Below are 26,595 nucleotides of genomic sequence, written 5' to 3'. Positions count from 1 at the left end.
TATCAAACTGTTGTGTGGGTTGCAAACAGGAATGATCCTATTAATGATTCCTCTGGAGTTCTCTCCATCAACCAGTTTGGAAACCTTGTCCTCCATGACAGTTTTAACCGCCTTCTTTGGTCTACAAATGTTTCGCTACAAGGGACAACCTCCTGTGTTGCTCAGCTTCAAGATTCAGGAAACCTGGTATTGATCCAGGGCAATAACAAAAAGGTGTTATGGCAAAGCTTTGACTATCCTACAGACACTTTGCTTCCAGGCATGAGGCTTGGGTTGAATCAGATAAGTGGGCTAGACAGGTTCTGGACATCTTGGAAGTCACAAGATGACCCCGGAACTGGGGATTGCATCTATAAGATGAATCCAAATGGCTCTCCACAAGCCTTCTAGTATAAGGGTTCCATCCTGCACCGGTCAGCTGCATGGCCATGGCAAACATTATCAGCATCAGCAAGAGTCTCATCAGGTTATAAGTATGATTTTGTCAACAAGGAAGATGAGGTGTCTTTTGCCTACTTTGTTGAGGATTTATCCTTCATTTTTAGAGTAGTGGTTGAGAACTCTGGATTGCTTCAGAACTTTATGTGGAATGATCGTGATTTTCAATGGAAGGAACTCTGGTCAGCACCTAAATACAGGTGTGACAACTATGGACACTCTGGTGCATACAGTAAATGTGGTCAGGAGTATCTTGACAAATATAATGGGTTTGAGTGTACGTGTTTGACAGGGTATGAACCCCAGTCTCCGAAGGGTTGGTATCACAGAGATGGTTCTGAGGGATGTGTGAAGAAGAACTTGGGGTTGTCGATGTGTGGGAATTGCGAAGGGTATGTGAAGTTAGAAAGTGTGAAGAGTCCTGATTCATCTAATGCAGCTTGGATGGAGACGAGTATGAGTAGCTCAGAGTGCCAGCAGGCATGCTTGAGTAATTGTTCTTGCACGGCTTTTATCAGCATGGATATTGAAGGGAAGGGGACCTGTTGCTTGGCATGGTATAGTGAATTGATGGACATTTTTGAGAATTCAATTGAATGGAAGGATCTAAATATACGTGTGGATGCAACTGTGAGTTAGGTAGCCTTCTCTGCCTGCTTGCATTTTTTGTAAATTTTCATTTCTTCCTATTTCACTTTTTTGGTCTATATGGTTGGATGGAAAACTATGAAAGGAAAATGGCAGGTTTGTGGGACTTCACTATAATTTGGTTAGGTTAAATTTGGGTGGATGGAAAATGGTGGTTATGGGCCCACCAAAACTTATCCTCTCAAATTAGAAGGAAAAGGTAATAGAGTCCTTGTTAATCAAGGTATTTGTCCCTCTTGCTAAGGGTTCTCTTCACTAATGTTCAGGGTAATTGTCCCATTGGTGCTTTATGCCAATAAGGATTTCTTTTCTTTCATGTATACTCACGGTTGGTTTATTTGTTTATATTTTTGTTTTGTTTTTGGTTTTTTCCACCAGCTACTTACACAAGGAAGTCCAAAGGTTTTCCTGGCAACAAGAAGCAGCTGGTTACTAAAATATTGTCTTTCGCTGTGCCATTAATTCTGGTATCCTTGATGGCCTATATGTGGCTAATTAAGAAGAAAAAAAAACAAATGGTAACATAAACGCTTGCTTTGTATTGTTGACTCGCTCACATGCACAGTCATTAGATTAGTCCTCCATGCTATATAAATCCGAAGTTAAATTATAGAGCAATGTCTATCAAATATGCTGAAGGACAGTGAAGAGGAAATTGCACAATCAATCATTAAACTTTACCAGTACCAAAGGCTCTTTGGAGGTGTACGAGCTTGAGGGCAGTAGTAGAAATCCTCATTTATCGATTTTCAATCTAAGTAGCATAGTTGCTTCAACTGACAATTTCTCTCCAACCAACAAACTTGGACAAGGTGGTTTTGGCCCTGTTTTTAAGGTACAGCTACAATTCATATATAATGACATTGTTGATATCTTGCACGTTTTTCTTTCTATTTCATATTCCATTATTGTGCGGGTGTGAATGGTGGAAAATGAGTTTCATAAGCTAAGACGTGTTACTGAAGTAGCTGATAGAGGCATTAAAATCAATTTCTTAAAATTAATAGTTATGAGTATGCTTAATTTTGGATCATGAATTCAGGGTCAATTATCTGATGGACAACAAATAGTTGTAAAAAGGCTATCAAAGAGTTCAAGACAAGGAATAGAGGAATTCAAAAATGAAGTTGTCTTGATTGCAAAACTTCAACACAGGAATCTTGTCAAAATTTTGGTTGTTGCATTGAGGAGGAAGAAAAGATGCTGACTTATGATTACATGCCCAACAAAAGCTTGGACACCTTCATTTTTGGTATCTCTTCTTTTTTTTAAAATATTCCCCTCATCTGTTCTATTTTCTTTTATTATATATGTCCAAAGAATATTTGAAGTACATAAAACCACTTTTTTCAACACTATTGAAATCAAATATTTAGTACACTAGAGACAAATTTTGTTGTAAATCCTACAAGAAGTTCATTGCTAAATTGGAGCAAAGGCTTTGAAATTATCATTGGGATTGCTTGTGGGATTTTATATCTTCATCAAGACTCAAGATTAAGAATTATTCACAGGAATCTTAAAACTAGCAATGTTTTACTAGATTAAGAATTGTGAAATCAAAATCTAATTATGTTAATTAGGTTGATTGCTACCTTGATTTTCAGGCCTTACATGACATCATATAAAAGGCTTATTATAGCATGACTTGAACAAGAGGTTTAGAGAATATTTTCATGTGCCAAAGAGAGAAAGCTTAAACTTCATTTTGATCAACCTATGATTTGAAAATCTTTATTCAACAATGGAGTTGGTATTTTGGTGATCTAGAGCTGTAGTCACAGAGTCTATTATCTCAATACGTTGCTACAGAGAACAAATTTTTAAGGTGGTCCTTGGATTCATTTAGAGGGTCTAATTATGATCCCAGATGTAGACAATGAGAGAAGGGATTCATAGCTAGGAGTCCAAAAGGGATGAAACTGAGGTGGGTTCATGAGAAATGATAGATAATGAATTCATAAATTGGGTTTTGAGGTGGCTTGTTTGTTTGTATTAATTTAGCACAAACCCAAAAATAAATTGTATTAATCTAGCACAAAAACTATCAGAGAAAACGAAGAGATTAACACAGAATCATGGGTTTGTACAATGCCCTCAAGTGTTTGACAATGTCTTCTTAATGGCTTAATGCACCTACTCATCAAAGGGTATGTCTAATTTTAGCTTAGTATTATGTTTCTCACATTTGGTCAAACAGAATTTTTAACTGTACCAAATTATTTATTGATTCACAAAATTGGATCCCTCTAGTATTATATGAAGGATATTACTATTTTAGTGTCTCACTTGAAAGTTCAGTTTTGATTATCTGTATAAGCCATTTCACAGCTACCTAATGATGAAATTTTGTGATCTTTGCCGAGATTTTGTGATGCAAAAAGATCATGACAGAGAAAAAACTAAGCGAAGAAAAAAATAGAACAGAGACTTTGAAATCTTAACGAACTTGAAACCAACTCTAGCAAACTGAGCTGACTCGTTATGGCTTTTTTAACGAATTGCTATAACAGCTACATAAGATGACATCGTTTGATGCTTTACATTTAAAAGGCTTTGTTTAAACGTCATCGTTAAATGATGGCACGTAAGGCCTAATAAGAAATGTCACCGTTTGATTTATTAATAATATTATTGGCTGTGCAATACATTTTACCTTGTCTGCTACCTTGTACTTAAGCCTTAAATGCTTGGTTGAGAATTTAGATAGTCTACTAACCTTTAAAGTTAATGAGCCGGGGGGCCACAACCTCTTCCTCTCTAACAAAATATGGCAAAAGTGGGTGGTCGCTCTCTGAGGTTCTAGGACAAACCTATTCCTTCAACCCCAGTGGAGCTTTCCCGTCCCTGTCCTCGTACAGGTTGCCTGTTTCCCTCTAGTTTTTCTGTGACTGGTAGGGAGTCCCGACTAACCATCCAAAACACAACCTTTGCATTCCTCACATCCTACTCAACATTCAAACATGGATTCCCTTGAAGGATTATGGAAAAAACTGTCGCTATTAGATGAAGAAGAAGCTGGTATAGCATGCCCAAAGAAAACAGAGCAGGAATCCTTCACTCTTGCTGCCAAATTTTTGACAAAAAGAGTAGTCAATGTGGAATCAGTGGCCCGCACATTCAGGCCACTCTGGAGATCGGAAAAGGATGTCCAAATCAAGGACATGGGCGACAATATCCTATTTTTTAACTTTGAAGATGAATGTGATTTGGGCAGGGTACTTGAACACGAGCCCTGGACTTATGACAAACACCTTGTGGTCTTTGAGAAAGTGACTGCAAATGTGCCTATATCAGCACTTGCCTTCCAATTTACAACATTCTGGATCCAAATACATGATTTACCAGTCCAATGCCTCAACCAGGAAACTCGTGACGCCATTGGAAACTCACTAGGCACAATTCAACTCATGACCGACTCAGAAAGCGAAGGAGGTAAGGGTAACTATTTACGTGTTAGAGTGCAAATTGATATCACAAAACCTTTGAACAGGGTTCGCAAGGTATGGTATGAGGGGTCTGTTATTGGGTGCGCAATTTTGAAGTACGAACGCCTCCCAAATTTCTGCTACTGGTGCGGATTGGTATCTCATGATGACAGAGATTGTGAACATTGGTTGAGAAGCAAAGGCTCGCTGAAAAAAACTGACCAGAACTTTGGGGATTGGATGAGAGCAGAAATCGATATCACTACCAGAAAATCATCCATTACCGTTCCTGGAACCAGACCACGACATCCAACATACAAAAAACCTCCAACACAAACACCCACCGGAAAACCAACTCAACCACCGACAGCCCAGCCACGTGATCCTCCACCAACCTCGGCGACAATCCCAACGTCTGTCCCTGTCACGGTAATTAATGAGGCATTGAATGCTCATGAATCCGAGGATGATTGGCAGAAGAATGGAGCATTGAAGAACCATAACGGCTGCTTTCCTGGCACTGAAACGGCAACTAGTGAAGATCCCAGAATCAATGACAGCATTGACGGCAGAGAGAGAGAATTTATTCCCTTACAATCTGAAACCGATACAAAAATTAACCTACAACAAAACATAAAAACCCAACTCACCCTAAATAACATTGGGCCGAGCTCCTTTCCTCAGCCCAATAACAATACACAGCCCCAAAACCAACCCACCCTTACCTCAATTGGACCGTGCACCAATCCTCAGCCCATCAATAACACTCCTAGCCAACCCCAAAATTCCCTTACCACCAGTGGGCCGAACACCAATCACCAGCCTTCAAATAACATTCAGTCCAAACTAAAACCGGTGTCAACCAAATCAACGTGGGTCAGAATTCCACGTGATAAACAAAGCAGCCCAACTGATGTGCTCATGACGAAGAGAAAACACAAAAGGAACGATGAAGATGAAGAAGGTGGCCGTCCCTCAAAAAAAGTATCAGTGCAGTATGAGGAATCCCCAGAAGCTTACTCAACGGTGGTGGCTGCCAGGCAGCACCGCCGACCACAATGAACACCTTAAGTTGGAACTGCCGTGGCTTGGGACGACCATGCGCAGTTCAGGAACTCACCGAGATGGTGAGAAAATACTCTCCCACAATTGTTTTTCTCATGGAAACAAAATCAAAAGATACTTACGTGAAAAAGTTAAGGGCAAAACTACAGTTAGACAATGTTCACATAGTCTCTAGATTGAACACAGGTGGTGGACTTGCCCTGTTCTGGAGCAGAGACATCAATCTACACGTCTATGATGCAACCCCAACGTACATTGATGCAGTGGTGAACCCAGGAATGGATGACGCCTGGCGGTTTACGGGATTCTATGGAAACCCTGTAACGGCCAACCGGGAACATTCCTGGGCACTACTAAAACATTTAAGCCTCAAAATGGATCTCCCTTGGATTTGTGCAGGGGATTTCAATGAGATTGTCAGAGCAGAAGAGAAACTGGGGGGTGCTACACGTCGGGAGAGACAAATGATCGATTTTAGGAATGCTCTGGATTTTTGTGGATTTCAGGATTTGGGATTTGTTGGCGCCCCGTTCACATGGTGTAACAACCAGTTTGATGGAGCAGTGACTTGGATTAGGTTGGACAGAGGAGTAGCAACCAATCCTTGGATTCAAATGTTCCCATCAACCAGAGTTCATCATATAGCTGGTTCGCTCTCGGATCATAGCCCATTGTGGATTTGTACTGATGATGAAAATGCACGTTTTTACAGGAAAAAGAAACCTTTTAGGTTTGAAGCGGTCTGGATGAGGGATGAGGGGTGTGAAGCAGTGATAAAACATTCTTGGGAGAGCCAAGCAATGGAAAATCCGATGGGCAGAGTGACAAAAAAATTAGAGGCATGTCGGTTATCCCTGCAAGATTGGAGCAAACATTCTTTTGGCAATATTCGCCATAGGCTGCAACAAAAGAAAAAATTGCTAATGCAAGCGGAAGCAAATGCCATGAACGGATCCAACAATTCCCATTTGAGAACATTGAGGGCGGAGGTGCATGATCTAATGGTCAAGGAGGAGTGCCTATGGATGCAAAGATCACGGGTGAATTGGTTGAAAGCAGGGGACCTTAATACAGCCTATTTCCACAGCCGTGCAAACCAGAGAAATAGAAGAAATTTCATCTCCAAACTGACCCTGGATAGTGGGGAAGTGGTGGAGGATGAGCAGCAGATTGGGGAGGCGTTTGTGCACTATTTCCAATCCATCTTCCAGTCAGCCAACACAGTCGGTTTTGATCCAATCCTCCAAGGGATTGAACCAAAAGTGACAACGCAAATGAATGCCGAACTTAACCAGCCTTTCACAGCCATGGAGGTTGAGCAAGCACTCAAGCAAATGAAACCTATGACAGCCCCTGGTCCGGATGGTATGCCCCCAATTTTTTACAAATCTTATTGGAATACTGTTGGTTCTGATGTTATAGATGCATCCTTATCTGTTTTAAATACGGGAGTAATGCCTCCAAACCTAAACCATACTTTCATTACCTTAATCCCCAAAACAAAATCCCCCACAAACCTAAAAGATTACCGCCCCATAAGCCTATGCAATGTCATATACAAAATAATCTCTAAGGCCATAGCAAACCGACTTAAAAAAATCCTCCCTAAACTTGTGTCCGAGACCCAAAGTGCCTTCATGTCAGATCGCCTCATCACTGACAACATTCTTGTAGCCTTTGAAACACTCCACCACCTAAAAAATAAAAGGAAAGGCAAAACCGGGTTCATGGCTCTAAAACTCGACATGAGTAAAGCCTATGATAGAGTTGAATGGGCATTCTTAGATAAAATCATGGAGAGATTGGGTTTTGATGATAAATGGAGGAATCTAGTGGGTTGTTGCTTTCGATCAGTCTCTTTCTCTGTCATGATTAATGGGGAACCCCACGGTTTTTTTCACCCAAGTAGGGGTCTCCGTCAAGGAGACCCCCTATCACCTTACTTGTTTCTTTTATGTGCAGAAGGTCTTCACTCTGTAATTCAACAGGCAGCTGATAGTGGAGAACTTAGGGGGGTGTCTCTTTGCAAAGAAGGGCCAAAAATTACCCATTTATTCTTTGCGGATGATAGCTTACTCTTTTGTAGAGCAACGGAGTCAGATTGCCAAAAAGTGTTGAATATCCTCACAGTGTATGAAGAAGCATCTGGGCAGAAAATCAACCGTGATAAAACGCAATTATTTTTCAGCACAAACACTCATGAAGACACAAAGAATAGGGTGAAGGTCTTAGTGGGAGTTGAGGAGGTGACTCAATATGAAAAATATTTGGGTATGCCATCATTTGTGGGGAGAGCAAAAAGAGAAACCTTCAGTTACATTAGGGAGAGAGTGTGGCACAAAATCCAAGGATGGAAAGAAAAACTCCTATCACAAGCGGGCCGGGAGATTTTAATCAAAGCAGTCATCCAAGCAATGCCGACCTTCACTATGGGATGTTTCAAACTTCCCAAAAATTTGTGCAAGGACATTGAAGCACTGATAAGAAAGTTTTGGTGGGGGTACTCGGGTGAGGCGAGGAAAATCCATTGGATAGCATGGAAGAAACTTTGCCTACCAAAACTACATGGAGGCTTGGGATTTAGGGAATTGGAAAAATTCAATCTTGCTCTCCTAGGCAAACAGGTTTGGAGACTAATCCATAATACCGATTCCATGTTCTACAAAGTCTTCAAAGCAAGGTTTTTCCCTACATGCTCGGTTCTTGAATGTGGAGTGAAAACGAATGGATCATATGCTTGGCAAAGCATCCTCAAAGCGAGGGAGGTTGTCAAGCAAGGAGCATATTGGCGGATTGGGGATGGCACTAAAGTGCAGATTAGGGGTGATAAGTGGCTGCCTAATAACTCCACAAAACACATCATCTCTCCTCAAAAAAACCTCCCGATGAACGCAAAGGTATGTGCTCTAATTGATGAGGATGGCCCAAGGTGGATTAGAGACCGGATAACACAAGAATTCTTTCCCCATGAAGCCCAACAAATTTTGGGAATCCCCCTATGCTCAAACCAGACCCAAGATCTTCTTATTTGGGCTGGCACAAAATCAGGGAGGTACACAACAAAGAGTGCATACAAAATGCTATCGTCCAACCAGGTTTCATCCACTCCTAGCCCATCTGATTCATCGGCCAATACCAGCTGTTGGAGGAAAATTTGGACCATGAATATTCCAAACAAAATCAGGCACTTCCTATGGAGAGCTTGCCGAGAATCTCTCCCCACAAAAAAGAACCTGCTAGTCAGGAATGTCACAAGGAACGCCACCTGTGAGTGGTGCAATGAGGAAGTAGAGGACACGGTTCATGCACTGTGGGGATGCCAAGTCCTCAAGGAGGTTTGGTGGGAAGAAGAAGCTCTCAGAAACCAGCTTTCAATGCGATTCGTCGACTTCAGGGATCTATGGACTGGTATAACAAATGTAGATGTACCAAACCCGGCGGAACGGTTTGCTATGGTCACCTGGGGTATTTGGAACAAGAGGAATGCTACAAGAATGCAGGCGCCTTCCCTCCCATTTCATCAGCTGTACCAGAACATGCGTGAAAGGTTGACTGAATTCCGGTTAGCACAAGAACATCCGGTTTCAGAGCCCAGGCCCTCAGATACACCGCGTTGGTACCCACCCCAGAACTCACAGCACAAAGTAAACTATGATGGTGCTCTGTTCAAAGAAATTTGGCAGGCGGGAGTTGGAGCAGTAGTCAGAGATGTGGACGGACGGGTCTGTGGTGCTATTTCAGATAGGATGGCGCTACCAGGAACAGTGGAAGAGGTCGAGGCCATCGCATGTAGAACAGCCGTACGTTTTGCGCTTCAGCTTGGCCTAGCAGACGTGGTGTTTGAAGGGGATTCTGAAACCATCACAGCAGCGATCAATTCGAGCTGTCCGTGCTTCAGTTCATATGGTCATATCCTGGAAGAAGTGAGAACAATGGCGCTGAACTTTGTTTCAGTTGCGTTTGTTCATGTGAAAAGGCAGGGGAATGGTGTAGCAGATAAGTTAGCAAAGGCGTCTAAAGCCATACCGTGCCCTCATGTTTGGACGAATGACATCCCAAGTGATGTGCAACAGCATGTAATCCTTGATAGTTCTGTTGATTAATAATAGTTTCTGACTTGATTCTCAAAAAAAAAAAAAAAAAAAATATGGCAAAAGTGTATATATATTTCTCACAAGCAAACATTAACATAACCATAAACACAAACTCACATACTAAATACCGTAATTTAATAATTTATTAAAGAAAAACAACAATATGAGTTCCTATGTATTTTAATAACTAAATTCGGTTTCAAAAAAAAAAAAAACTTAATTTTAAATATTTATATACAAAAATTTATGAATAAAAATTTAATGATATTTGAATAGTAATTTTTAAATTATTTTGAACGTATATTTATCTTTGATTTAAAATTCTATTTCGTATTTACTATACTTATCTCACTAACTTATTAATATAACTATAAATGGTGTATTTGTGGGCAAGCTCACTATTTTAGTTGGCAAAAAAAGTTGTGCAATGAAAGAAGGATAAAATATGGAGTCAAATGTTTTCAAAATAATTTGAAAGACAAATGGATGAAAGTATCATTTTAATGAAATTACTTGATTTGACAATTCAACAAAATCGATAAAAAAAAATTGTTGAGTTGAATCTAAGGACTATGGTAGTTAATTGAAAAATTTTAAATCAAGACCCCAGTAAATTCATTGTACTCTGCCATACATTTTTTGAAACTCTATTTCCATAAAACATTCACAAGTTAATGGACATCTGGGTGCAAGAATAAATTCTATTTCTTTGGTTTATTTAAGCAATCAATTAGTTGATGCTACAAACAAAAGTTGGCTCCAAAAATGGCACAACATTCTCAAGGTGATTGTCAGATGCATGGTTGTTCTGCTTCTAGGTTAAAAGAAAGGTAGTGCCAAAGGTAGAAACCATAAACTCTCTCTCTCTCTCTCTCTCTCTCACAAAAGACACACACAAACATAAACTTAACATCAACATATACATATACACGAACTTATTATTATTATTATTACTATTAATGGCCTTCAACACCACGTACTAGGGAAAGATCGAAGTTCTTAGGCTCACAGAATTGGCCATCAGTTACACAAACTTCATTGCAAGCAAGGGGGGCCTATTGTGGATGAATTAATATGACAACAAAGGGCCTAGAGTGTAAACCTCCTTGAGGAGGAGGGGCCCAATTCATGGCTCAAGCCTGTAGTATATCTAACCCGTTTAAAAAACCTCACCAAGGGAGATGCCATTTGGTTAAAGGGTTCCCCTCACTTTGTTTGCTTTTCAAGAATATATTTTCTGTATTTTTCAATATTTGTTTCATTTTAAAATATTTTTAAGTTGACTAGAAAATCCTTTGTCAAATTTTTGGTAAAACAATTTACAAATTGGCAAGTTTGCACAACCTCCCCCCTATTTAGGAAGACGAAATGTGTTCTTTTTTCGCAAATTTCAGAGAGAAGATAAAATTAAAAGGAAAATATTTTTATAACTAAAGTTCCCACCTAATGCTTTAGCAGTAGTTTACCTTACATAATACTTCAAAATAAATTATTTATTACAACCTTTACTCACTTATTGCAGAAACCTTTTAAAGACTTTTCCTAGCGTGGAAATTGAGCACACATACTAGGAAGCCAAGATGCTCTATGCAAGTAATGTTGCATTTGCTCTAATTTCAAAATCCACTGCCTGTGGTGGATCAACTCCTATACCTACGATAATGAGGCTCTGGAATGTAACAGCTACATAAGGAGACGACATCGTTTTTGGTACAAAACATTTTTTTTTTTTTTAAATGGCTTTTATTAAACAGCATTGTTTGTATCAGTTTATGTCATATGGATTGTGGGCACATCACCGTTTCAATTGAAAATAAATCAGGACCGAACTAGACCGAATGGGACCGAACACACACTCTCACAGTCTCACCTTCTCCATCTCTCTCACTCATCACCGTTGCTCTGAAAGCCTTGATGCTGTGAAAGTTAGCATGGGTCCTAAGTTATTCTATAGCTACTTAATCACGCCATTCTTTAATTCATATTTTCTTACTATTGTTTATTGCTTGAGAGCTGCTTGAGATATTTGTGATTTTCCTTTTTTGTCTATTTGTGTTATTGAGTGTGATTGCCATTTTTTTTTTTTTAACTTATTCTTACTTTACATGTCTGTCTACAATGTATGGAAATTATTGCAAATATTATGCTTCTTATCCACCAAAATACCAAGTGACGAATAGTGATCAAATTGGTCATCCGTTGAATGGACGACCTTAAGCGCATTTAAGTTAGACTTAACTCTCTCATTCAGGCAAAGCGTACCCTCCTATTCAAACCAACGGTTACGAAGCCATTAATTGGCAACTTCATGGGCTGCCTCATGTTAGTTGCAGATAGAGATGGCCATGGGTAGGGTATGGATCGGATATACCCATATCCGACCCAAAAAGTTTACCCATGGATACCCGATTATCAATGCTCGTTAATATCTATACCTGAATCTTACCCGAATATATTATCTATGGATATCTATACCCTACCCGAAACCCAAAACCCATTTATTTATTTTTTTTTTTAATTCAAAACATTTTAACATAAAAACTAACCAATCTTAAAAAAGAAAAAAACTAATCAATAAAAAAAATTTATTGATTAGTTTGTATCTACTTCTTTCTTTTCTTTTTTTCTTTTTTTTTTTGAGAGATAGAGATAGAAATTTTATTAGATAAAAAATAAAATAAAATAAAGAAGCAACATTTTCCTCTGCCTCTTCAGTTGTTTGTCAAGCAAATGGCAACTCCTAAAATAAATTTTACAAAATCAAGGTCAATGTAACAGTAATAAAAGTCACTTTCAGGCTTTTTAATGTAAAATATTTCCACTGGATGAAGCCTCCCTGTAACTTTCATAAGTGGTGCATCAAAATAACTCTGAAAATAGCTTGGGTCCCTATTATAAAACAACAAATTCAAATGACATAGGCAGTCCATGACTTTTTACAGCTTGGGTCCCTGTTATAAAATAGCAATTTGCTATATAAGCCAGCCCCATCATACCATGTTTTGGGGCTTAATTGGTACCATTTCCAATTTGGTGGGAGTTAAGTATATCTATTTATGTTCCATGTGATATCAGTTTTTTTTCTTTCTCTTCAAATCCAATGCCACTCTTAAAAGTGTTTTAAATTTGGATAAACTACTCTCAACAGTCTACTACTCAAATCTCTTTTGTGGCAATTGTACTATAACTTTTACAAATGGTTACATTTTCCAAGAGCAACAAATCGACCCCAAGAACTTGATGAAGCAGCACGGAGGCAAAAATAAGCACAGTAAGAATCTTTGCTGGCATCCTTTAAGACCACAGAGAGGCATAGGAGCTTAATGCTTGTCGTACAACATGTTAAATAAGATTGATCCACTTGGGGGACAATGCAGAACTATGTTTAAAATATAATTTTATATGTAACTTTAGTTCTTCAACACAATTGATTACAATAAATTACATTTGTTAAAATTGATAGAGTCAAGCTTTAATGGAGAAAAGAAAATCAGTACAATTACGCTTGAGTTGCAATAATTGCCCCAGATTCTTCTTCTAGTGACTGGGCAGAATTATTTTATGTGAGATTTTATGCTTAGCTAGACAAGCATCTGGTCTGGTCTTTTTAAAGCATTTAAAGATGTAGCTTATTTTAAATCCTAATCAAATTAAAGAAAAAAAACACTTCATAGTGTCCAATTTAAAGAAGTTTATTGAAAAAAGAAATAGAAAAGTTTATGAAATTTTCCAGTGGCAATTGTAGCTCATCGTAATAATATGAGGCAAACCTAACACTTCCTATCATTGCTTGTCTTATTCTATACATAATCAGGTATTTGATCTTTTTTTTTTTTTTTTTTAAATTTTTACGGGTCGGATTTGGATAATATCCATACCCTACCCAAACAATTTGGGTAATATCCATACCCTACCCAGTTAAGCTCTACCTATTAAGAATCGGATATTACCCGAAACATTTGGATCGGGTAGGGTTGCATATACATTACCCAATGGGTATGGCCATCCCTAGTTGCAGACAACTTAATGAGAAGCTTGGAATTAATTGCCCAGCTAAGATCACAACGTTTTGGGGAGATTAACGGACCTTGCAATAAGCTCATCATGTGGCTATATAAAGCCATGGAAAGCAAGTAAGTGGATACTTATCATAGTACAATACATGCTATAGATTTCCAAGGAGATTATCTAATTCAAGCATCGAAAGGTCCTTGGCTGGCACCAACCCAATGTCTTTCACTTTCATTCTCTCTATTTTCAACAGGAAATCGAGCTCGTCCATTACATCAAGTTCGCCCATCAACATAGACGAGGAACATACTAACAAGGCACATATGTGCTTTATCACTAGGGAAATAAATTCTTTTAAAAAAAAAAAAGAAGAAGAAAGAAGTAAAAACGCCTGTTTTATGAATTTCTCTATATCTGCTTTTTTTTTTTTTTTTTTTTTTTTTTTTTTTTTAGCAGATTTTGCATTGGATGTGAGATATTGTACAACAAATTAGGTGACTATACACATTTTGTTTTGGATAATTCACTAGCTACAACAACAAGAGAGATTTGAAATGTTATAACACTATTAAAGGGTCAACAAAAAACATTATAAATCCATGTGTTTTGGTTGTGCTATACAGTTTACTTAAGCCTTAAATGCCAGATAAAATATACATTGATCTCATATATATGCTTGGTTGAGAATTTAGATAGTCTTTTAAACTTTAAAATTAATGACCTATGTGGGTTTTCCCTATTTGTCCTATTTTAAATTACTTCAAGACATGGGTTTCAACCTTTTCTATTTTGATAAAAGCAAAGCATTTAGTGAAAGCCATAGTCTGTACTAATTTGTAAATGACATAGGATGAGTTTGGAATGATCTTATTTCCTTTAGCTTATTTAGTTTTTAGCTTTTTTTTGGTATTATTCATGGGTCCCATTATACTATTCAACTAACTTTTAACTTTTTTTTTTCTACACTTTTAGCAAAAAGTTTTCTATTTCAGTTAAATAAGCTATTTTCAAATGGACCCATAGACAACTAGTAATAGGTTGACTTATGAAAGCCACTAACTTTTTTCTGGAATGAGGTTAGCTACATAACAACACAAAGTTCAAGGAATCAAGATCAGTGACATCTGAAAAGCCAAGAATGTATTGACCCCTTGTAATAGATTAACCAATTAATTAGCCAAGTTGATTAATTAATTAGATTAACATATAATATGTGTGGCAGCACAAACAAATCACCAATTAAACTAAATGCAACGGAAATTAAATTTGACATGGGTGATTTGTTTTCGAATGGGGAAAACCAACACGGCAAAAACCCCACTGGGTGATTTTAAGGTCATCAATCCCAAGAATCCACTATTATCACAACAAGCGGTTACAATTAAAGGAATCACAGTACCTTATACCAACCTATAGTTGAACCCTTACCCCAATACCCAATTGGACTTGTTATGTAGTGACAATCTCTCATTTTTAATGCACGGTTCCTAGTACGTGACTAACCAATAGATGTACGGATCCCAGTATGCGACTTAATCACCAACTTGAGAAAGATGTTGGCTACAAAGTTCTTCAGTTCATCACATGATAAAGATCAAGAAGCTCCTTGGTCACAAAACCACCCGGTGTACAAACACAGCAACTTCTTCAAGAGAAAGATGAACTAGGGCAAATTCTATCTTCGATCACAATTTGCATGAACAAAACTTTGCTTCACACTTGCGCAACCTTAGACAGCCCTTAAAATGATCCTTATATACTTTTAGGGTTGTGAGAAAAGAAAACCCAAACATATACCCATGGATTGGATGAAAAACAACTCTGAAAAATTGAGTTTCATAAATCTCGATAGATAGCCATCTATCGAGCTAGCTGTCAAGCCACGGGCTAAAACAACTTTTAAACCTTGATAGATGCTAGCTATTGAGCTAGCTATTGAGCTTTAAAGTCCAGTACTTTCTCACTTGATTCTTAGATAGACTTACATGGCTTTAACACTTGAACTTGAAACCTTGTTCCTTGAAGTATTAAACATATCCTAGATCTACCCAATTACAAGAAAAGTGTGTTTTGTCAAAGGATTAGTCAATTACATAAAATAGTAACATATGTTTCTAACATTAAATCACGTATGTCCTAACAACATCAGTCATGATGCTAAATTACCAATTACTAGCGAAAGCCAAAGTAATTGGTCATATGCCTTGATAACTCTTTATATCCCAATATGCCAATCTTAGCCAAATTTCTGGAGAAAATTCTTAGGTACTCCAGGAGTATAATGAGATGGTGTTCTCTCCTCTCAAATTCGTAGTGGATCCTACCATGAATTTAATAAGTGGACACCAACATGAATGTGAGAGAAGATAACACCATTCACCATGCTCCTAGAGTACCTAAGAATTACTCAATTTCTTACCATGAATATCTGTTAAAAGTTAATGATATTCAACTCATGTCTCATAAATCTTTATTCAAGAACGAAGTTGGTCTTATGGTAAACAAGAGCTGAAGGCACAGAGTCTATAATCCTAGTATGTTGATGCAGAGCACAAATCTAGGTGGTCATTGGAATCGGCCAGAAGGTTTAGTCCTATTAGAGTGTACCTGCTCAAGACAAATAGTCCTAAGGTATTCTATAGCTACTTAATCACGCCATTCTTTAATTCACATTTCTTACTATTGTTTATTGCTTGAGTGTTGGAGATAATTGTGATTTTACTTTTTGTCTGTTTGCGTTTGTGTGATTGAAAGAGATTTTTGGAATTATTCGGACATACAAGTCCTTTACAATGCATGGAAATTACTGCAAATATTATGCTTCTTATCCACCAAAATACTAGGGAAAGAAAGTTATAAAAAATAAATAAATAAAAAAAGTAAAAACGCCAGTTGTATAAAGTTCTCTATATCTGCTTTCTTCATAATTTCACATAGCAGATTTTTCATTGGATTCGAGTATGGTACAACAAATGAGGTAACTATACATAAATATTTTTTTGATAATTCACTAGCTACAATAATAAGGTTTTGAATTGTTATGCCACTGAATTACAAAGCTTTTGACGACTATTACACTACTAAAGGGTCAACAAAAAACATTAGGGGAAATTGCATTTTACCCACCTGTGGTTTGACCCATTTTAACAGTGCCTACCCATGGTTTAAAAGTTATCACTTAACCCACCCGAGGTGGCCTTCGTTAGACCCCCGTTACCCACCTCTACCCTTTCCGTTAGAAAATCCTCTTTACTATATAAGCCAAAATTAGAATCTAAATAGAACCTAAAAAAAAGGAATGAGCTCTCTCTGTCTCTCTACCTTAGAACCCCAAACTCATTTCCTCCATATCAACTTGATCTTCGGCCATGGACTTGGAATCTAAATATGAAATTGCCCCCATTGCCGATTTCATCTACTCCTGCAACTTCACCAGAGTCGCTTTACAGGTAACGCTGAATAAACACCCAAATAAAAAAATGAAACTTCCTAAAACCCTAGAAATTATCTCTCATTTTTTAATCCTCTGTTTGGTTTCCGAGAAAACCAAAAGGAAAATATAATTTTCTTTTGTGTTAATGGAATTGGAAACAATTTACTAAAAAAAAGGAAAAAAAAAAAAAAAAAACAGAAGCTTTTAGAGAGATTGCAAAAATTCGGTGTCTTTATTCTCTGATTGGTTGCTAAGAAACTAAAGGAAAGGAAAATAGAAAGTTAGTGTGTGTCAGTGAGAATTTAAGTTTGATTAGTTTGCTAGTTTCGGTCGCTTTCTTCAAAGTTTCTAGAAAGATTTTTGAAATTTTATTTCCTTATTCTCTGTTTGTTTCCTAAGAAAATGAAGGAAAAGAAATAAAAGGTTATTGCGTCAGTGAAATTTAAATGTGATTAGTTTACTTGCTTTAGTTGATTTCGAAGAGATTATTGAAATTCTATTTCTTCATTCTCTATTTGTTTACTAAGAAACTAAACAAAAGGAAAAGAAAAAAATTGTTGTAACTGAAAGAGTGAATTTTGAATGCGATTAATTTACTAGTTTTAGTGAATTTCTTTAATTTTTTATTTAGAAATTATGTTCAAATTCTAGGTCGGACTTTACCTTGTTTTTGAGATCTTCTTCCATGGAGACGGTTTCGAAAGTCGAAGGATGTGTGAAAGGAACAGACCTCCACCGTCTGTTGCCTTGCTGGTCTTTGCTGGGTTTTTTTTTTTGTACTTGCAAATCTGGGTTTTTTTTTTTTTTTTAGAGAACCCAGCAAAAGAGAAGGGGTTAGAGTTTTAGAGAGAGAAAGCCTAGGGTAAAGATAGAATCCAACAAACTGGTGGATACCATTTATTCTTAATTTTTGTATTTTATTTTGTGATTGTTTTATGAAGAATTAAGTAGTCAATTTTTGGATTTAGTAGTGGAAGGCTAGCGAATCTGTGGGTGTATGTTCACATGGATTTCTGGGTTTTGATTGTGAAGAAGAAGAAGAATGAGATAAAAGAGGAGAGAGACATAAAATATAAAGAAAAAGACACATTTACCCCTATTTTTAACGGTGAAAAGGCAGAGGCGGGTAACGGGAGTCTAATGGAGGCCACCTAAGGTGGGTCAAGTGACAACTTTTAAACCAAGAGTAAGCACTGTTAAAACAGGCCAAATCACAAGTGGGTAAAGTGCAATTTCCCCAAAACATTATAAATTCATGTGTATTTGTTGTGCAATACAGTTTACCTTGTCCACAACCTTGTACTTATGCCTAATTCCAGATAAAATATACATTGATCTCATATATATATATATATATATATATATATGCTTGGTTGGGAATTCAGATGGTTTTTTAAACTTTAAAGTTAATGACACGAGTGGTTTTTCCCTAACAAAATATGGCTTTGTCCTCTCACATACTTTCTGTCTTTTTTTTCTTTAATCAATTTTTTTCTTCCTCCATTGTTTTTTACTCTTCTTAGTTCTTTCTTCAAAGATTGCACAGTAGAATGACAGTGAACATTATCGAAAAGAACTTGCATGCTAGATGTCATTTATTTCATTTTTACAATTTGATTTAAATTTTCTTTTAAAAGAAAAATTGTTCCTTATATCTATATTCATATACTATAAACTAGTATCCATATTAATTTTTTAACCTATATAATATGTAATCAATTTTCTACATACATTTTAACTATTTACGAAAATATTAATCAATCCATCAAATTATAATGACAAATGCTATACAATTTAAACAAAAAAAAGGGGTAAATATATAATTTTTTTTAAAAAGTGTACTTTAGGAAATTTGACTAAAAACAGTATCATTCTGTCATTTTACTAAGTTATTGTAACTAAACCGGTGAATAAGAATGCTTATTCCATTACAGCTTCTTTCATTCCTTGTTATCTGGTTCCTATTGCATTGTAATAACCATAATAGTATACCAAACATGCCCTTAGTGCTTTATTTTTTGGGGAATTAATTCCTTTGTTAATATCACTTAGAAAGTTATTTAGGACATAAATTAAAAAAAAAAAATCATACTGGAAAATATTAAAATTTAATTGGTCTCTTAAGGGATTTAAGTATTCACTAATATGGTTAATATAGTTGCTGAATTTTTCCCTATAGGGACTATTTTGGAACATTTACTTCTCTATGCCTCTCTTAAATACGCTTGGGAAGTACTTTTGTTGCCCAACGTTCTCAATTTGATTGTCATGTGAGTGATAAGTTTGCTTCTTTTTTAAAATAAAGGCCAGTACCAAAAGTGTATATATATTTCTCACAAGCAAACATTAACATAAACATTAACGTAAGCATAAACACAAACTCACATACTAAATACCGCAATTTAATAATTTATTAGAGAAAAATAACAATATGAGTTCGTATGTATTTTAATAACTAAATTTTAAATATTTGTATATAAAAATTTATGAAGAAAAATTTAATGATATTTAATAATAGTTTTTAAATTATGTTAATTGTATTTTTATCTTTGATTTAAAATTCTATTTCTTATTTAATATACTTTTCTCACTAACTTATTAATATAACTATTATTGGTGTATTTGTGTGAAAGCTCACTATTTTAGCTGGCGAAAAAGGTGTGCAATGAAAGAAAGATAAAACATGGAAATAAATCTTTTCAAAATAATTTGAAAGATAAATGGATGAAAGTATTATTTTAATGAAATTACTTGATTTGACAGTTTAAAAAGACCAAGAAAAAAATTGTTAAGTCAAGTCTAAGGATTATGGAAGTTAATTGAAATTTGTAACTAGAACCCCAACAACTTAAATCTACTTTGGGTGTGTTTGGATAGAACTTATTTTGCTGAAACTGAAAACACTGTAACAAAATAATTTTTAAATGTGTGAATAGTACCGTGGGACCCATTTTTAATGAAAAAGTTGATAAAAAGTGTAATTTGTGGGTCCGTGAACAGTGCATATGTGCACTGTTCACTGCAGAAAGTCAACATTTGCGGTTACTGTTCATTGAACAGTAACCGCAATACTCCAAAACAAAACGCGTGAAAAAAAAAAAAAAAAAAAAAAACAGAAACCCAACAATTTATAACAAATGCAGACGCAAACGTGGTTAAACGTGGATCCAAACATTTCCTTTGTCTCGAATTTTGTTGAACCTCTATTTTCGTACAATGTTCTCTAGGTAATGGACATTCGGGTGCAAGAATAAATTCAATTTCTTTGGTTTGCTTAAGCAATCAATTAGTTGATGCTAAAAACAAAAGTGGTCTCCAAAGATGGCGTAACATTCTCAAGGTTATTAAGTAAATGACCTTGGCTATCTTGAATTTGTACGGTCTAATATATGAATCATTCATTGGAGTTATACCCTAGATATACAACACAAAATTACACCCTGCTGGATTTAAAGGAATAGCCAGCTCATTGGCTTTCTATATCAAGTTTCATAACAGATTGGAAGGTGTGTAAAACTTTACCAATCTAAACTAAGTACCTGTTTGTTTCAGCGTTTATAACCCAAAAGCCGTGTTTTCAAAAAAGCCAGCTCCAAATTAGTGTTTGGTAAGTATAAAATGCAACTTTTTGGAAAAAGTTGCGTTTTGAGTTTGTGAAGAAAATGCGCATTTGCAAAATGGAACTCAAGAGGTTCATAATCAGAAAGTCCATGCGCGTTTCAACAATATTACCATTTAGGTAGTGTTAAATTACCAAATTGCCCACTGTGCTGCTACAAAGGTCCTCTCCGTGCTGCTCTGCTACAGAACAAACACTACAAACACAACAATTTTTCTCTCAAACATTTCTAAACTCAAGCATAATCAGATTATCAGAATACAAACTCAAAAACACAGTTTTAAAATTAATCAAATCATAACAAAAAAAAAAAAAAAAAAACAAAGGACAGAAGCCATCTGACCCATCTGGACTGGGTTGGGGACGAAGATGAGAGCTCCCTGGAATGTTCTTGAATCAGGGAGAAAAGGAAAATTTTCTTATCACAGAGAGAGTTTTGGAATCAAGTAAAAAAAAAAAAAAAAAAAAAAAAAAAAAAAAAAAAAAAAAAAAAAAAGAGAGAGAAAGAGAGAGGGAGCTGGAGAAAGAAAAAGAAAATGAGCTCCTAGAACGTTCTGAATGAGGGAGAAAAGGATAGTAAAAGAGGGGGTAGAGATAGTGGACAGTGTGTGGAGGAGAAAAAAAGAAAGAAAAAGAAATAAAACGTATGGTTGAAAGTGAAATGAAGAAAGGAAAAATAATATAAAAAATAAAAAATCCTAATTAAGAAATGCTATCGTAATATTTTCACAATAAATTTTAAGTAACAGATTGTTATTAGTTAATATTGGTTAGTAAAAAAATAATTTCAGTTGTGGGTTCAAATTAGAACTAGTAACAACTTTCCACATAAATTTTGTTGTGAAAATATTACGAAAAATGTTGTGAACGTAACACTTCTCATAATAAATTCTACATAGTAATTTGTTATTGGTTCTTATTTGAACCTATTAATGACATTATTATTTTTCTTATCTACCATTAACAATTTGTCATATAGACTTTATTGTGAAATTTTTGTAAAAATGTTGTGTCCATAACTTGCATTAAGAGAGATCATTAAAACAAAATTTCACTTATATATATATATATATATCTTGTCCTTTTTGGTAATTTAAAACTCAAATCTCCACTTTTATAAGTGCTAGTTAAACACTCAGCTTTTTTAAAAAACACTTTTTAACAGTTTTTACCAAACACTTAGCTTTTTTAAAATGCACTTTTTCATTATGCATTTTTTGAAAACTCCACATTTTCATTATGCACTTTTACAAAAAGTTGAACCAAACTCACCCTAAGAATCTCTCATCTATTCTATTACTGGTTTATGGCCTGCACTCTCTAATTGGGTTTCTTCTAGTTTAAACCTTGCCGCTCGAAACTCTTCAAAGAGAAAAACATTCCTTGCCTCAGAGAATAAGGACAAGAAAAAGCACCTCCTATTTCTTTTGATTTGTGCAAGAGTAAATTTTATACAGTGTCTATTATATTGCTGTTTTAATGTACTAATTCAAGCATTTTGAAATTACTTGATTTGACGGATTAGCAAGATCGAGAAAAAAAAAAATTGTTGAGTTGAATCTGAGGACTATGGAAGTTGATTGAAAATTTGTAGCAAGGACCCCAGCAACTTAATTGTACTTAGTCTCACATTTTGTTGAAGTTCTATTTCCGTTCAACTTTCTCAAGGCAATGGACATTTGGGTGCAAGAATAAATTCAATCTCTTTGGTTTGCTTAAGCAATCAATTAGTTGATGCTACAAACAAAAGTTGGCTCAACGGTGCAACATTCCCAAGGTGATTGTCATATGCATGGTCTTTCTACTTCTAGAAACCATAATCTCTCTCTCTCTCTCTCTCTCGCTCTCAAGACACACACAAAAACATAAACATTAACATCAACATATACATATACATGAACTCATTGAATTATGTAATTTATAATTTATAGAAACCATAAACTACTAAATAAATACATGTGTGTATATCTATTTATATGTTAGTATGTTAAGTTTAAATATTTATATATAAAAGCTCACAAAGAACAACAAATTTAATTAGTTTGAAAGCTAAGATAATTTTAAAAATTTTCTTTTTTCTTATATATTATTATTATTATTTTTAATGGCCTTCAAGACCCTGTACTATGGAAAGATCGAAGTTCTTGGGCACACAAAATTGGCCATCATTGACACAAACTTCATTGCAAGTAAGGGTGGCCTATTGTGGCGGAATTAATATGACAGCAAAAGGCCCAAAGTGTAAATCAACCCGTTTAAAAAACCTTGGCGTTTAAAAAACCTTGGCAAGAGAGATTCCATTTGGTTGAAGGATTGCCCTCACTTTGTTTGCTTTTCAAGAAAATGTTTTCCATATTTTTCAATATTTGTTTCATTTTAAAATATTTTTGGGTTGACCAGAAAATTCTTTGTCAAATTTTTGGTAAAACAATTTACAAATTAGTGAGCTCGCACAACCTCCTTATTTAGGATGACGAAATATGTTCTTTTTTTTTTTTTCTTTTTTTGCAAATTTCAGAGAGAAGATAAAATTAAAAGGAAAATATTTTTATAACAGAAGTTCCCACCTAATGCTTTAGAAGTAGTTTACCTTACAAAATAGTTCAAAATAAATTATTTATTAAAACCTTTACTCATTGATGGCAGAAACCTTTCAAAGACTTTTTCCCATTGAGCACACATACTAGGAAGCCTAGGGGCTGTTTGGATTGGCAATTCTCATCACTCAATTCTCAGTTTCCATAACTCAATTCTCAAAAATGGTAGAACCCATCTCAATTCTCAAAAAAAAGTTAGTTTGGCAAGCCATAACTCAGTTTCAAATTTTTTGTTTCCATCACTCAATTCTCTGTATGAGTTATGGAAACTGAAAACAGCCAAAGGTGTTTTCAGTTTCCATAACTCATAACTCAATGGTATTTTTGTAATTAAACACACATGAGGGACCTATTCAATAGCAACTTTTGACCAACTGACTTTTTTTTTTTTTTTTTTTCCTTTCTTTGTTCACTGGGTTCGTTCTTCACTAGTCTGGTTTCTTTTTTTCTTTTCCACTGGTTCGGGTTCTGGTACTGAAAAAAAAAAAAAAAAAAAAAAAAAAAAAAAAAAAAAAAAAAAAAAAAAAAAAAAAAAAAAAAAAAAAAAACTGCACCATGACAGGTGTGGGCCTCCCAAATAGTGTGAAAAATAGTGAGTAATGGAAACTGAGTGATGAAGGCAAACGGATGTGAAAAATTGAGTAATAAATGATGAGTGATGAGTTATGAGTGATGAGTGACGGAAATTGAGTGATCAAATTTTGTTGGCCAAACAGGCTCCTAGATTCTCTATGCAAGTAATGTTGCCTTTTCTCTTATTTCAAAATCCACTGGCTGTGGTGGAGCAACTCTATACCTTCGACAGTGAGGCTCTGGAATCTAATGGCTACATAAGGTGACGACATCATTTTTGGCACAAAACTTTTTTTTTTTTTTCCTTTTTTGGAGAAATAGGTACAATACATTTAAATGGCTTTTATTAAATGTCATTGTTAGTATCAATTAATGAGCCCGTTTGGATAGGCTGTTTCAAAAGCCTTAACGCGCATTTTGATTAAAAACGCAAATACGTGTGCATTTGGCACTGTAATTTTACTAGAAATTGCGTTCTTTCAAACGCAAAATATCACGTTTTGAAACTGGAGTTCCAGCCAACCTTTTGAAAACGGCACTTAAAATGCAGATCTTGTAATACTTTTTAAGGCTTGAATACCTGATATACCCTCACGCATTTGCTAAATGACAAAATCACCGGCCAGCAAATACACTGTGCTCAAGGTCTCAGGCGGATGTTGGAACAGCAGTAGAGAATGTTGACACAACAAAAAAGAGCTCAATTGTTGTAGTATTGAAAATGGAAATAAGAAAGCACCACTTGTAGGAACAACATGTCCACTAGCTCCTTTTTCCATGTTTGCAATAAAAAGCTGTCCATGTGAACTGTGAAGGAAATATCGTGTTTCTCTCTCTCTGCTATCTCTTTTTCACTTTCATTATTTGTGGTTGCTATATATATATATATATATATATATATATATATATATATTTTGGATAGGTTTGTGGTTGATATGAGCTTTGGGGAAAGAGAAAGTAATTGGGGTTATTTTAATTTAGTTTTTGCATAATTTTTTTATTTAAAGAAAAGGCTAGAGGGAAAGTGAATATTATTATTATTTTCATGAGCTACTTCAAATATGATAGAATAATATTATCAGAATTAAGTCTTTTCCAGTCCTTTTTGGTAATCTGCACCAAAACAATAATTTTAGACTAATACTATATACAAATTTTACCAAACGTTTTAATATAATATTTAAAATTGTGTTTTCCAAAACGCAAATTTTAAAAACGCTCATTTTCAAACAGCTTATTCAAACAAGCCCAATATCATGTGAATTGTGGACACGTTACGGTTTCATTTGAAGATAAATAAGGATCGAACTGGACCAAAGATACACTCTCACAGCCTCTCTCTGAGCCTCGATGCTCTTGGCCACAGGAGGCAGCTGGCTATTACAATAATTTTCTGTTATGGTGACATTGTTTCTGGTATGCTTGATAGCCTATATATGCCTAATGAAGAAGAGGAAAACATCCCCCTCAAAAAAAAAAAAAAAAAAAAAAAAAAAAAAAAAAAAAAAAAAACAAAGAAGAGGAAAACAAAAGGTAACAAAATCACTTCCATTGTTTTGTTCACACAAACGGAGAGGAATATATATATATATATATATATATATATGCTCAATTGCTCAATTATATAAATGCTATATAAATGCTCAATTGCAAAATTATAGTCAGCAACGTCTGTCAATATGTTTTAGGACAGTGAAGAGAAAATTGCACAATCAATCATTACTTTTTACTCGTACCATGGGCTATTTCGAGGGAAATGAGCTGGAGGAGAATAGGAGACATCCAGATTTATTGATCTTTGATCTAAGCTGCATAGTTGCTGCCACTGACAATTTCTCTCCAATCAACAAACTAGGACAAGGTGGCTTTGGTTCTGTTTTTAAGGTAAAGTTACAATTCGTAATGGCATCGTTGAATGTTGATATCTTGCATATTTTCCTTTCTTTTTCAATTTCCATTATTGTGTGTGTGAATACTGGAAAATGATTTACATAGACATAAGTTATTGAAGAATTAGATTGTGGCATTGAACTCAATTGCTTTGAACTAATTGTTAGGACTAAGCTTAATTTTGGACCATGGATTCAGGGTCAATTATCTAATGGACAACAAGTAGCTGTAAAAAGGCTATCCAACAGTTCAAGACAAGGAATAGATGAATTCAAAAATGAAGTTATGTTAATTGCAAAACTTCAACATAGGAATCTTGTCAAGCTTTTTGGTTGTTGCATTCAGGGGGAAGAAAAGATGTTGATTTATGAGTAAATGCCCAACAAAAGCCTAGATTTCTTCATTTTTGGTACATCTTCTTTCTATAAATCTATTGCATTCATCTGTTTTATTTTCTTTTATTATATATATTTAGAGAATATTTTTGGATTACATACAACCAAATATTTTTACACTATTTAATCACATTTTGAGTATTCTGGAGTTAAATTTTATTGTAGACCATACAAGAAGTTCATTGCTTAATTGGGGGAAACGCTTTGAAATCATTATTGGGATCACTCGTGGGATTTTGTATCTTCATCAAGACTCAAGATTAAGAATTATACATAGGGATCTTAAAACTAGCAATGTTCTCCTAGATGGTGAGATGAATCCAAAAATTTCAAATTTCGGGATAGCTCGTATATTCAAAGGAGACTAAATTCAAGACAAGACAACTAGAGTTATCGGAACATAG

General features: G+C 35.4%; 1 pseudogene; it reads left to right on the top strand.

The window, feature by feature from the left end:
* Positions 1–26,595, top strand: LOC115991229 (annotated as a pseudogene).

The sequence above is a fragment of the Quercus lobata genome, chromosome 5 (genome assembly GCF_001633185.2).
Source record: "Quercus lobata isolate SW786 chromosome 5, ValleyOak3.0 Primary Assembly, whole genome shotgun sequence".
In the NCBI taxonomy this organism is placed as follows: domain Eukaryota; kingdom Viridiplantae; phylum Streptophyta; class Magnoliopsida; order Fagales; family Fagaceae; genus Quercus; species Quercus lobata.
Note: the sequence above shows the minus strand (reverse complement) of the source record. Positions and strands in the feature narration are given on the sequence as shown.